The sequence below is a fragment of the Setaria viridis genome, chromosome 6 (assembly GCF_005286985.2).
Source record: "Setaria viridis chromosome 6, Setaria_viridis_v4.0, whole genome shotgun sequence".
Lineage (NCBI taxonomy): Eukaryota > Viridiplantae > Streptophyta > Magnoliopsida > Poales > Poaceae > Setaria > Setaria viridis.
Window position 1 is genome coordinate 5,552,819 of NC_048268.2, and position 13,211 is coordinate 5,566,029.

Genomic DNA, 13,211 nt, shown 5'->3' on the forward strand with positions numbered 1-13,211 from the left:
TTGGGGCTAGGACAGTGGTAGCCAGGAGATCATCAACAAGGGCCTTGTCAGCAATGGCTTGTGGGCTGAGCCGAGGCACTAGGAAGTTGCCGAGCCCTTCGGAGACCACTGCTTGCACCGTAGTGCTCGAGACTGACATGGCTGTAGAGAGCAGGGAACAGTTCAGCTAATGGCTCACCTCCCGCCCATACATCTTCCCAGAAAGCCGTATCCACTCCATTCCCGACGGTGACACGAGTGATGCTGCGGTAAGTGGGCAGAAGGGCACGCAGCGCCCTCCAATGGTCCCCGTCTGCCTCTCCTTCGAGCGTGGCCAGGTTGATCGTGCCCCACGCCCAAGTTGCCCAAGCTGAATCGGCCGGGTGATGCAGCCGATGAAGAAGCTTGAGGAGGAGACAGGAGTTCTGTGTGTCCAGGCGCCGAATGCCAAGTCCTCCGTCTTCCTTGGCGATGCAGGCGTTCTGCCACGCAACCAGGCATTGAGCCCCAGTAGCTTTCTCGGCGCCGGTCCACAAGAATGCCCTCCGCTTGGCGTCCAGTTGGTCCTTCACTCCAGGCAGCAGTTGCAACGCTACCATCAGGTAGTAGGGATGCCTGCCATCTGGCAAGGTAGCGGTCCACATTTGCGATGAGCGGTGCAAAGGCGGACAGAGGTTTCCTGTTAGACAGTGGCAACCCCAAGTAAACTTGAGGGAAACTTTCCAGTTTACAGCCAAGTATGCGGATCAAGCGCGGCAGGATTCTCTGGGAAACATTCATAGGCACCGCCGTGCTCTTGGTGAAGTTGATCTTAAGCCCAGTTGCAGCTGCAAAGGAGTCTAGAACCCGCTTCAATCTCCTGATGTCTGACAGTTCCGCTCTCACCAACAGCAGGGTATCATCCGCATACTGTAGAACAGGGCAGCTGCCCTCAACCAGGGGGTGTCGTATACCTCCATCTCCCTTGATCATCTTTTGCAAGACATCTGCCACAAGAAGGAACAGATAGGGGGAGAGTGCATCCCCTTGTCTCAGACCCCGGCCGGGGACAGGTGATCCACGGGCCTGGGCACCCATTAACCATTACCGCCAAGCCAATCGGGATGAGTGGAGCAATACCGACATCCAGTCACACCATTTCTCTGGAAACCCACGGGCCTGAAGGATGAGAAGGAGGCTGTCCCAAGATACCGAGTCGAAGGCCTTGGCGAAGTCCAGCTTGAGAACCATGGTAGGTAGCTTGCGTCGATGGCAGCACTGCACCAGTTCAGTAGCGGACACAAAGTTTTCCGAGATTGATCTGCCTTTCAAGAAGCCAGTTTGATCCAGTCGTCGATGAGGGCATGAATCTGTCACTGTAGGTGGGTCGTCAGGATTTTTGTGATGACTTTGACTGGCCAGTTTTGGAGAGAGACAAGGCAGAAGGCACTTGGCATTGTGGCACCATCATGTTTGGGAATTAGCGCAATATGAGCTCTGTTGATTCTCTCCATCTCCGCTGTGCCACTGTGGAAGCTGTCCAGGAACGCCATCAAGTCCGAACAGATGCTGTTCCAGGCTGCTGCATGGAATGCAGGCCCAATTCCATCTGGACCGGGAGCACTATTGGCATTCATGGCCCTGACCGCGCGGCGAGCTTCGTCAGCTTGAAACGGTGCAATCAGGCAGGGCGCCGAGGCTCTTTCTGAGTCCCGATACAGGTCATCCACGTTGAAGTCCCATGTTGTGACATCTACTGTCCCCAATATGCTGGTGTAGTTAGCTGTCAGTGCGGCCATCTTCCCCTCATGGGATGTGTGGGCTTCACCATCAACCTCAATGACGCGTATTTGGTTGCGCCGTAGCCTTGTCGACGCTCTCGCCTGGAAGAACTTGGTGTTGGCATCTCCTTCCTTCAGCGCGCGGCATTCGCCGCGCTGTTTCCATCGAGCGGCTCGTTCTGAGATGAACAAGCCAGTCTTGCTTGGCATAGCCGCCGGAGGCATAGTTCACCTGTAGAGAGAACACGCTGCTCTTCGAACAGGTCAAGCAGTTTGATGATAAAAGTACAGTTGTGGTATAAAGCGGGGGGAGAGCGAAGCATAGTTCACCTCCACCACCGCGTCCCGAATCTCCTTGGAGTCGAAGATGAGTATCATGGCACCCCTCGAAGAGGGGTACATGCGGTAGTGGACGGCGTTCGCGACGGTATAGATGGCCGCCCTGATGTATGCGGCAGGGTTCGTGGCGGGGGCGTTGTCGTTGAGGAAGGCGTACGCCACCCTGAACGCGAACTCCATGTTCCCCTCCGGCATCCAGGTGAGGTCGGCCTCCGGTTCATCCGCCGCAATAGGGGAGGCCGAGCGCGGCAGAGAACAGTCGGAGTCCACCTCCTCCGTCTCCTCCTCCTCGTCAGTGTCCCCCGGGATGTGGTCATCGATGTCGTCCAGCATCCCGTGAAAGGCGTCCACCGGTGCCTGAACGGCAGCAGCAACCCTCACCGGGGAGGCCGCGGGAGGAGGCGAGCGGCGCACAGGCGAGCCATCCTCTGACGGCGGCTCAGAGCGCGGCGGGGAGCCGATGGCACGCACGTTGACCAGCGTTGGCAGGTCATCGACGGCCGAGGAGCGAGGTAGGCGCGGGCGACGAGGCGAGGGCACATCAGCTGGTGGGGTAGGCGAGGGCTCCGTGGTGGTGGCCGGTGGCGTCTGGAAGTCGGGTGGGTTGGCGCTGGACGAGGCAATGAGGTGGAGGGGGTCGAAAGCGCTGGGGAACGTGGCCGGCAGGACCAGGGGGACGGCGGCGGGGCGGAGGATGTCGGCGGCGGTGGGGTGGAGCTGGTGTCGCGGGTGGAGTAGGGGACTGGGTGGACAGGCATGCGGGTGGCGGGAACAGGGACGGTGGGGTTGCGCGGCCACGGCGTCGCCTTGCGCGGCGGCCACTGGGAGTTGCATCGGCGCTCCATGTGACCCGAGGCGCCGCACCGCCGGCAGCGAATTGGATCGCGACAGGAATTGACGAGGTGGTCGGAGGCCAAGCAGCGAAAGCAGCCGTTGGGCGGAGGAAGGAAGTGAGAGCGTTGGAGTGTCCGGCGCGGGGCAGCCGGACTTACGGCAGCGAGCAGGTAGCTGCCGCGCTTCGACGCAGTAATGGCCGCATTGGGCTCGAGGAGGGAGGGACGGCGCGTCGCGTCCCTGGGGGAAGGGAGGGGGGCGTGGCAAGTCAGGTCCTTCGTGTACGGGGCCATGGACGTGTCGACCGGCGGTAGAGGAAGCAGAGGGGGAAGAGTCGGGGCAGACGGAGTGGGTAAATGTAGGAGATACGCGGATCTCCGCCTGTCAAGATTGCCGGAGTGACATGTCGCAGCGGCGGGGAGCTGTCTCCCACCACGCCAGCAGAGGGATTTTCCCCTTGGGAAGGGCAGCTAGTGGCCGGAGGTGGGTGAGGCGAAATAACTCCAATTTCAGAACGCAAACGTTCAACCGCGCGGATCGCGTCTTCCTCAACGACGTGCAAGTTCATCTGGACCGTACCAAGGCTAAGGCGACGGCGAAGCGAGATAAACCTCGCAACCACCGGGCTAGCTACCGCGACGCGAAACATGTAGACTTGAGGCGACTCAGCATACAAACGAACGGGGAAGGAGGTGAGATGGAAGTTGAGGAGCTTTGAGACCTGATGGGTTCGAAGATGAACAGGGGACGACGGGGTGAGCCAGAGAGTACCTGGCTGTGGCGACGGGACACCAAGGAAAGAGGAGGAAAAGGTTGTGAAGAAGTTCTGGAGCAGCCTCTCTTGGAAGAGCTCCCCCGGCTTGCAGTGCTTACCCCGGGCATTCCGTGTTGAACTGAATCTCGTGCGTTCTTTAATCATTCTGCAAATAGGTGATGCATTTTAGTTACACGTTTACATTCTTAAGAATAGCTAGCTGCATGTGTGTGTAAGCCAGAACCGTGCTGTGTTCACGGTGCGGCCAGGAGCGCTCGCCGCCATGCCGCGCAGAAACCGTTCCCGCGCACAAGGCGGGCACGACACAGCGTGAGCGCGCATGGCGGGGAGTTCGTTGGTCTTAGACTATGTAATCACCGCGAATAAATAGTAACAACAACGACCAGAAAAGCTGTAACGTTTTGGCAGCGCCATTCTCTTGTGTCCGTGAGTTCTGTGTGATCTCGAGCTTGAGAGGGTGAGTGACGTCGTGTCCGTGGTGAGCGCGGACGCCGGAGCATTGCAGATCGCCGTCGGTCCAGCCATTCCGGCAGCCGGCGCCAACATCCCGTTCGCGAGTCTCCGGCGGCGGAGGCCAAAGCTCGACTGACGGCGTGGGTCTGGAGCACGAGAGCTGAGGGGTGGATGGGTCAGTGGAGGAGGCGGTGGCAGTGATGATGATGGCAGTGGTGGGAGGTGGCGGGGGCGGGGCTGGCGGCGGGGATGGTGACGGCGGGGGCGAGGTGGGGGGCGTCGCCCGGGTCGCGAGGGGCAACCTGAACCATCCGCATCCTTCTAGCAGGATTTCCACTTCATCTTTTATGTTTCCTGTCAATGGGTCAATATATAGATTGTAAATTAATTAATACACATCTTCCTGAATGATATTACTATTTTCGGTCAGTAACTATTTTCTTCCTGACAAGAAGCTATATATTAACCTAACTATCCTTCTTATTATTCGTATATCGTTGAAACATCACACCGTCCCATGCTTTTGTGAGCATCTGTTACGTTGCAATATTATTATCAAGAGTTCAAGACTTGAGACAATCCCAGCAGGCATTCAATAATATTGTATATTCAGTTCCGACTGGGAACCTTGGTAAATTATTCACATCATGTTAGCAATTGTTCTCCTGGCATCCCATGAGCTAGCTGCCATCATTCATCAATCATGGTTATGGATGTCTCAGTTTTGTCGCTGACAAACAACCATTTCCATGCGTTATATATAGGTCATCACTAGAAGGGAAGCTACAAATACTCCAATTTTAACTGCTGAAGCTTTCGATCCTCTCCATGCATAGACAAGGACAGCACATGAATATTCCGTACCCACAATGGGATTTGGAGGCACCAGGAGTTAGCATAGAGCTTAGGAAGTACTACCTGGATCTTCAGGTCCTCTTCCTTGTCCTTGATTGTGTAGAAATGCTTTGGAGAGGCAAGACAAATGCTTGCCTATCATATGGACCTTTTGTGTATTCGAGTGATTGGGACATGGAGCGAAAGACTTCGATGCAGACTACATACACTAGTACAGCAGCCACTTTTGTGCTAATCTCTGCTTCTACGCTGTGCAGCACTGATATCCTCTTGGTCAATTGCCTAGACAAACATGATTATTTTCTTGGCTTTATACGACAATGATTAATCAGCACCTTCTTTATGTAAGTAGTGATATTCACTTCTGGGATCCTAATTGAGTAATTGACAATGCCAATCCATCTCGTGACTTATACTGTTATACAATATTGAAGAGCAACCTGAACTACTCGGAGGATAATAATGCTTGGAAGAGCAGCTTGAACCACTTGGAGGATAATAATGCTATCAAATGAAAACAGACATGATCTTTTTTGAATAAAACAGACATAATTTTAAGATCGTCATTTCTTCTGTCTAATCCTCGACCTCCAAGTTTGAGCTTAGGTTGAGATTGCCACACATTATAGTTATCCTTAATACTATCTATCACTGCGTGTGTAACCATTAGCTAGGTGGTGTACATGCAAAACCAATATTATATGGAGGTTACCAAACAGTGGAAATTCTATCACACTGTCACTAATATTCTGTCATGATGATGTTATCCTGAGCACAATATAAACACGAAGAACATGCTATTAGTCTTGGTTGGTAAATAATTAATTACGACAGTAAAGAACAACTTACATGTACCCCGCGTCTTACTGTACAGAAAAATAAATAGCCGGCAACAAGTCCTCCACTCCAAATAATAAGGACCCTTCACTGGCTCTGGATAAAAAAAAATGAAAATGACCAACTTGGATGAAGGAGATTTGTTTGGCATCATGAGAAATGAGAGGCATTAGGAAGCCAAATATCATGATAAGGATGTGGAGGCTACTGGAACCTGCACCAGGCAGCTGGTAGTGGCGGAAGTTGAACAGAGAGGTAAGGGGGCCAGCAACACTAATTAAATCCTCAGTATCACTGTACAGTAGCTTAACTAATGGTGTTCTTAGTTTGGCAGGGGGAGACATGGCCCGCCCTTGCCATAACTAAGCTCCGCCAATGCCAGCTGGTGAAGCTTGATGCGTAGTGGCAGATGGGAACAACTGAATCAATTATAAGCATGGAAACATCTTGTTCGTTGACAAGAGGCAGAGCAGACCGTAATCATCAGGAGATCTGGGTCCAGCTGCTGTGTATTTTTGTTGCAATTCAAGTAATTTGGCAAATGCTATCATTGTAAACAATTCCGTGGATCGTGCTAGCAGAATAAAAGAAGTTTACTCACATGCTCTTGTTTCCCGTTCTTAACTGATACAGACATGCATGTAATACATTTTTTTTTCTTAATCATCCCAATGCTCTTGAGCAGCACGTGCCGAAAAGAAGCCATGTAACCTGCTTAATAATTTATTTCTATCCATTTGACGCTAAAACATTTCAGTAAGCATCAAACTGATGGAGTTTAATTTGGTGCCTGGTTGGAGATAAGTGAAGGCACTTGAATACCAAACATCACTAGACTCGTAGTTGTTTTAGATAAATAGTGAGTCACGGACCGCTCGTTATTGTCATGGACATGCATACAGAATGACTCAATGCCAGGACCATAAGAAGAGGTTCTACGAGTACTCCAGTAGTACAGTCCAATGAGCCATGAAAAAGGATGCAGAAGTCACCAACACACATGGGTATGGGAGGAACCAGGACTGTGTGCCGCGCCTACAAGTGGCTAGCAAGCTTCGATGCCCAAAATACCTTGACGTATGGTGGGCCTTATTTGCGCAGCATGTGATCGGGTTGAAAATACGCTAGGCCTCGTTCTGCAGCCCATGAACGGTTCCAGGCTAGGAACTGTGCCAGGTCAGGTTCAAAATACGTTAGGTCTCATTTGGCAGCCTATGAACCGTTCCAGGCTAGGAACTGTGCCAGATCAGGAATTAGTGGATCCAGCCTTTCATTCATTCCAGGTCAGGAATGAATCCAGAGGTGACGAGATAGAATTCCAATCCGGACCAAAGAGTGTGCGAGGATTCCAATCCAGATCCGTTTTCCTTCCAAGCCAGACAAAAAAGAACAACTCTTTCATTGGAAGGCTGGTTTCAAACTGGACCTCTTCAAACCACCCGGAACAAGCCTCGTTCCGGACCAATCCGCTAAAAGCGAACGGGGCCTTATTTGTGTGTATGTAACATGTGTTAAAGCTATGTGGCATATTCTTGGCTGGTCAGCGGCAGGTATCTGGAAAAGCTGTATATCATTTGCTTTTAAACATAATTTGGTTAAATTGTTTACACATTATTTTTCTTTCTCTATGCTGTCTCACTAACAGAACAAGAACTATGTTGGCAAGGGGCATGATGTTGACTTCGCCAATAGAGCTTCACGAGGTGCTCAATTGGAATTCCAAAGTTGGTATTGGAGTACTTCCACAGGAAATAGACATACCCGTGATTTGTGGATGGCAGATCCCTGTGACAGCTCCTTATCTAAATGGTGCATGAGGATTTGATACCCTTTCAGAAGATTGTCATGTCTTTTGTCTAAAAACAAAATCTGATATGCCTGCTGCATTTGTAGTATTACATTTCTTTCCTTCAGAATTATTGGGATACTGTCAACATGTTTTTGAGGTACCTCTCGATCTGCAGTCAAAATAGCAGAGACTGGTAGGAGTCTCAGCTTAGCTATTTACTCAGAGGGCAGGAAAAACAAAACAGGGAGTACTAAGTCACTACTAATCAACAACTATTGTGTGTTACAAATAAAAGCATGGGGAAATCTTATGTTGATCACTCATGTATGCTTATCCAACCACTGATGGTACAGGGTCTGCATAACACGGTTAGCTTACTGGCCCGACTCCGAATGGCGCGTCAACGCCGCGCAAAGCACGGTTATCAATAGTTGTTTGCCAATAATCCAAGGCCGCCAATGGATTTATACTTCTACCTCTCGGAGTTCAGAGTGCAGGGGAGTGTTGATTGAGATATTCATGCATATGTACGTGCTGTGCGCAGTAGCTCCTAGAGTACTCCCGGTGCTAAATGATGGTTAGGATACTCCAGGCTACTGTCTACATGTACTTTGTATGTATTCTGTAATCAATATATGGAATATTCTCCCCATCTACTATTCTTAAGATGTACGTAGCTTGTACATCTCCACCCATTTTTGTCAAAATGTATGATATGGCATTGAATTTTGTTCACCTATTTTAAAAAATATAAACTACTAACTCACCGAAGCCATAATTTTTACAAGCATGCAAAGAGGTTTAACAATTTGACAATGCTGTTCAGTTTGACGACGCAGCACGACCCAGGCAAAAAAAAAATCATTTTGTGCATTTATGCATGCACACATTTACAGGAAAATAAGTACTGTTTGTTTGGGCGTTACAGGCCTCTGAGAAATGTTCCATATATATCCACTCGTTGAAAACTCTTTACTGCACCACCAACAGTCTCTCGAGAAAATAAAAGGAGTTCCAATACTGTCGGACAAGGTCTAGCTATTGTTCTCGTTGAATCATATAGGTGTACATTACACACTGTACTATGCCTTGACAAAGCAATATGGGTTCTTTAGTACTTGTTAAGCACGACAGAAAATTGGGAGAAACTAAAGAGTGAGTACCATGAGCTAGTTTATAGAAAAGATAAAACTTGGAGCGAGAGGCACTGGGAATCCATGGTGAAGTTTCAGAATCACACTATGAGGAAGAAAAGGGGACCCGTGTGGTGTTCAGAAGATAGATATATATATGAGCAGTTACCAGCATCTATGGAACTCCTCGGCTCTTGCAAAAAGCTATTGAATCCCTTTGTCTTTGGAAGAACATTTTTCAGAATAGGCAAACTATACTCTGCTGCATACTCTTGACTTTTGCTACATTTCTTGTCACTGAGACATTACTGGCACTAGTTAGCATCCAGATTGATAAAATGGCAGGCATAAAGCACAGCAGATTCTCACAGATGCAGAATGGTTAGTCTAGCAGTCAAATTATATATGTTGAGCGCCCTTGCTCCCTACTGTTTTTTCATGGATCCGCCCATGTCTAGAGGCTAGAACCATATTGCCACATTGGTATGTCAGAAACACGTACCTGGCAGCAAACTCGATCGCGCGACAGCCGGAAAACAAATACAAACCTTGTATTGAGTCTCTTGAGTGCTCTGATTGCACATCTGTTAAAACGACTTTTGATTTTGTTGCATTAGTCTTTCTTCAGTTACTTATGTGAAAAGCATGTGTCGCTACCAGGATGCAATGTAATGGTCAAACTAAGTTTTGAATCGCTTTTGTATGAATACCATTAGTAAATTGGCACAAGTAAAGCATGCAGCGTTGTAGACGAGTAAAATGAAGTGACCAGTTCAAAAAATTTCGACGCGGTAGTTTTCTTAGCTAATTAATTCTGCCATATTTTATAGTAAATATACTATGTACACTACGCGAGAAACAATTTTCGCTGGCGGTCAAAACCGATTTCTGCTGGCGGGTTCCGCACCCGCCAACAACTTATTGCCAGCACAAATGGTCTCTGTACTGGCGGGTGGACACCCAATAGCACTGATAGGTGCTTAGGTAGCCCGCCAGCATAGATAATTTTGTGATAATAAAAAAAAGCCCCAACCGGCCACCGGAGCTCGCCCCACCGGCCGCCGCTCCCGCCGGCGCCTGCACTCACCCCTCCTGCTGGCACTCGCGCCCGCGCCCACTGCTCGCCGACGCCGCGCCCCGCCGCTCACCAACGCCGCCCCCGACCGCCCGCCTGCCACTCGCCGACGCTGTGCCCCACCAGCTACCACTCCTGCCGGCGCCCGCGCCCACCGCCCGGCCGCCACCCGCCGCTCGCCAACGCCGCGCCCTATTGCCCGCCGCCCACCGGCGACGCTTGTTGAGGATGAGGATGTCTGTTGGTGGATAAGAGGAAGAGGATGTCTGTTGGTGGATAAGGGATAGGTATGACTCAGGAGATAAAGGATAAGCGAGGTGTAGGGGGCATTTGTGCTGGCGGGCTCCTAACGCACCCGCCAGTACAGATGCATCCCATTTGTGCTGGCGGTTGCTTAGGTAGCTCGCCAGCACAGAGCCATCTATGCTGGCGGGCACTAGCCTGGTGGTCCCGGTCATCTTTGTGATGGCGGGTGCTAATTTCATTCGCCAGCATGCTAATTTCGACGTGCCAATACAAATCGTTTCTAGCCTAGTGATATTAGAAACAAAACTCTTGTCAACATATTTCATCTGTGAAATTTGATTTTTTTTTTATCCGATTGGTGAAATCATTTCACTAGTAGAGAACTGACTTTCGATCCGCCCCCTTTTATCCCGGTTTAAAAGTGGCCCGGGACAAAAGGGGGTGCGCCGGGGTGTGGAAATTTGGAGGGGAGCATTAGTCCCGGTTGGTAATTGCAACCGGGACTAAAGGCCCCCCTTTAGTCCCGGTTGCAACGGCTAGCTGGGGGGCGTCGGTGGCGGGACCCTTTTATCCCGGTTGGATCCTCCAACCGGGATAAACTTCCAACCGGGACAAAAGGTGTTTCCTTTTGTCTAAGTTGGAGTTTTTAACCGGGATAAAAACTCATCCCCCACTATATCCCGAGACAGAGACTTTCTTCTTCCTCCAGCCCGAGCAGTCCAGCACATTGATAGAGAGCTGAGCTTCACCTACTCTCCGGTGGTGCCCAAGCAAGGGAGGTGCTGCCCGAAGTTTTTTCCCTCATTTTCGTGGGAATTTGACTCAGCCAACAAGTGCTGCGAAGGTTTGCTACTTCATCCTTGTGTTATGCTTTGATTTATGCTTTGGAGATGGAAAGATTATTTGCTACAATGTGATGATGAAGTAGAAAAATGGAGAGGTATTTTGAGCTAGAATGTGAGGGAGATTGATGTGTCATATATAGTATGCATTATTTCAGTGGTTTAAAAATGATGCTACCTTGTCTAGACGGTTTATCTTATCAAATTCAATATGGTTTTTTAAATCCATATACTTGTTGAACTTGCATACCGTGTTCATTTCTGCGACGATATTCTCCGCCGAGTAGCAACGTATGTCAAGAAGGAGGTTCGATTCTACGAGAAAGAGTGGATACGGACATCGTGACCGTGTCCCCTTTTCTGTAGCATCTAACCTCTTTCATGACGAAGTGCGGTGCCGCCCAGCTGAGGACATCCTCGCGAAATGAACACGGTCTTCAAGTTCAACAACTTCTGTAGTGGTAAGGAAAGAATTTTTGTACATAGATGACTTCTGCTACTTGTTGAACTTGCATACCGTGTTCATCTCTCCGAGGATTTTTTCCGCCAAGCAGCAACGTATGTCAAGAAGGAGGTTCGATTCTACAAGAAAGAGTGGATACGGACATCGTGACTGTGTCCCCTTTTCCGTAGCATCTAACCTCTTTCATGACGAATACCGGTGCCGCCCAGTTGAGGACATCCTCGCGAGATGATCACGGTCTTCAAGTTGAACAACTTATGCAGTGTTTGGGACTTTAATTTAAATATGTGTATTTGGATCTTCATGTTGTTGTATTGTACCATGTTGTTTGGATCTTTAATTGATTTTCACGCGTAATCCATTGTCAAGTGTAATCCATTTTCATGCGTAATACGATGCAGATGGACCGGCAATGGATGTATAATGCAGACAGGCGGAGCAAGGTGTTTATTGATGGCTTGCATTATTTTCTCGAAGTGGCAAAAGCGAACAAGCCAGAGAATGGGTTCGTATGTTGTCCATGCTTCCAATGCAATAACAGGAAGGAGTATTCAAAGGATTCCTGGGGGACTATTCACAGCCACTTGTTTAAATACGGTTTCATGCCTAACTATTTGGTTTGGACCAAGCACGATGAACTAGGGGTTGTAATGGAAGATGGCAAGGAGGAGGAGGAAGATGACACCATTCCGGACTGGGTTGCAGGCCAAGCTTTTGCAGGTACTACAATGGGCGAGGCTGATGAAGATGAGTTTGCAGAAAATGACCCTACTGATGACCTTGGTCAGGTGATACGAGATGCATACAGAGATTGCGAAACTGAGAAGGAAGCAGCAAAGTTGCAGCGCATGATAGATGATCACCAAAAATTGTTGTACCCAGGTTGCCAGCAGGGCCATAAAAAACTAGTTACGACACTAGAATTTGTGCAATGGAAGGCAAAAAATGGTGTGTCCGATAAGGCATTTCAGGGGATGTTGAACATTGTCAAGAAGATTCTCCCCGAGAATAATGAATTACCGTCCACAACATATGAAGCTAAACAGATTATTTGCCCTCTCGGATTGGATGTTCAGAAGATACAGCATGCCCTAATGACTGTATCCTCTATCGTGGTGATGAATACGAGAAATTGGATGCTTGTCCCGTCTGCGAAGCCCTGCGGTATAAGATCAGGCGAGATGATCCTAGTGATGTCGAGGGGCAGTCTCCCAAGAAGAGAGTTCCCGCGAAGGTGATGTGGTATTTCCCTATAATACCACGCTTGAAGCGCTTGTTCAGGAACAAGGTGAATGCTAAGTTGATGCGATGGCACAAAGAAGACCGTAAGGAAGATGAGATGCTGAGACACCCCGCAGATGGGGCACAGTGGAGATCAATTGATAGAACATTCCCAGACTTTGAAAGTGAAGCAAGGAACATAAGGTTTGGTTTAAGCACTGATGGATTCAATCCATTCGGTGAATTGAGTAGTGGTCATAGTACTTGGCCTGTGACCCTTTGTATGTTCAACCTTCCTCCTTGACTGTGCATGAAGCGGAAGTTCATTATGATGCCGGCGCTTATCCAAGGCCCAAAACAACCCGGCAACGACATTGACGTGTACCTAAGGCCGTTGGTTGATGACCTTTTACAGCTCTGAAAGGAAGAAGGTGTACGTGTGTGGGATGAGGATAGACAAGAGATCTTTAATCTACGAGCACTGTTGTTCGTAACCATCAACGATTGGCCTGCATTGAGTAACCTTTCAGGACAGACAAATAAGGGATATCGGGCATGCACCCACTGTTTAGACGACACAGACAGCATGTACTTGAAGCACTGTAAGAAG